Raw genomic sequence first — 1,636 nt, 5'->3', positions numbered from 1 at the left:
ATATATATATATATATATATATATATATATATATATATACTTGAAAAATCTATAGTCTTCTAAATATATATATATATATATATATATATATATATTTAGAAGACACTATAGATTTTTCAAGTATAACAATAACAATTAACAATACGGGGCAGAATAAGAACTATTCTGGGAGTAAACAGGAAATTGTTACCTCCAGGTAAGAAAACTCCCTAAGTTATTTTTTAGCATTATTGATAGGAACTTCCCACCTGGTCATAAATACCAATCTATATTTAATAGATCATGTCTTAAATTATCCTATTCTACCACTCCCAGTCTTGGATCTATCATCGCAGCCAATAACAGACTCAAACTTTGAAATAATGAAACCAATAGAGATAACCTAGCTGACCCTAATACGAAGAACAATAATAAGGACTTGGATATTAAAGATAGCAAGACTAAACCCGGAAACAAAATAAAAACATGTAATTGTCATAATAGGGAATTTTGTCCTCTTAAAGGCTTCTGTTTAAGGAGAAATACCTTATAAAAAATCAAAGTCTCAACCCTAAATGAACTTTAAAAAATTTGCATAGGTAGTACAATTGACTTTAAAAGTAGATATACAGTGCATATAAACTCTAAACCACGAAACACAAACTCAACTACACTACCAATGTACATCAATAAATTAAAAATGAGCAACACCAAGAATTCAGTCTGAATTGGTCTATAATAAGGGAAGCTACACCATATAATACACATACAAAGAATTGCAATTTATGCATGACGGAAGTGATCCACATAATCCTAGCCAACAAAAATAGTTTACCTAATAAGATATCTGACGTTATAATTACCTGTAGATACAAATATATTTCAACATTTAAATTTTTCAAATATAATCAAACTATAAGATTCTAATTTAGCCTTACTTCATATTATGGACTCTTCTAAAACTTTATATTATATATAGCATTGTAATATACTTTATATTATATATAGCATTGAAATATACTTTGTTTTATATATAGTGTCGTAATACATTTTAGCCTTTTAACATCATATGCCTGAAGAGAATGGTCCGATCAAACATTCGATTTTTAATAAATCAGTTAACCCACCTTCTTTTAAAGTTTTAACCTTGTGAGTCTATTAACTCTGATGAGAGAAATATAGATTATTGCTATGGTTGGAGTTAGCTCGTCCATAGCAACCAATATCTTTTCGAAATGGCTGTAAGACTTTATACATAAATTTTATACATGCTCCAGATTCCTTATGAATCATTTCACATTCACTTTATCATCCTCTTCATTGATTCAAATTCGAATATTTGGACTTTGCAAGTACATTTATGGACTTATACTTTTATATATTTATATTTTATGAATTTTTGTGTTTATAAATTTTTATATGTCTATGAATTTTTATATATTTATTAATTTTCGTATATATGTATGCATTTATAAATTCTCAGAAATTTTTCATATATCATATGGATGAATGCATCTATGTATGTATTTGTATAGCATGGAGAATTTCGTTAATATGGATTGAATGAATATATACATCAACCTTTGAATTTGTTTTCTCTCTTCCTTAATTTTATATATATATTTACATATATGTATTTATATATATATATATATAT

At 26.3% G+C, this 1,636-nt stretch overlaps 1 long non-coding RNA gene across 1 annotated transcript in view; it reads left to right on the top strand.

Annotated features, from left to right (window-relative positions):
- The window catches only part of LOC106877919 (uncharacterized), a 28,761-nt gene that overhangs the window by 1,743 nt on the left and 25,382 nt on the right, over positions 1-1,636 (top strand). The gene's annotated exons all lie outside the window — the stretch shown is intronic.

This window comes from Octopus bimaculoides, chromosome 2 (assembly GCF_001194135.2).
Source record: "Octopus bimaculoides isolate UCB-OBI-ISO-001 chromosome 2, ASM119413v2, whole genome shotgun sequence".
Lineage (NCBI taxonomy): Eukaryota > Metazoa > Mollusca > Cephalopoda > Octopoda > Octopodidae > Octopus > Octopus bimaculoides.
Note: the sequence above shows the minus strand (reverse complement) of the source record. Positions and strands in the feature narration are given on the sequence as shown.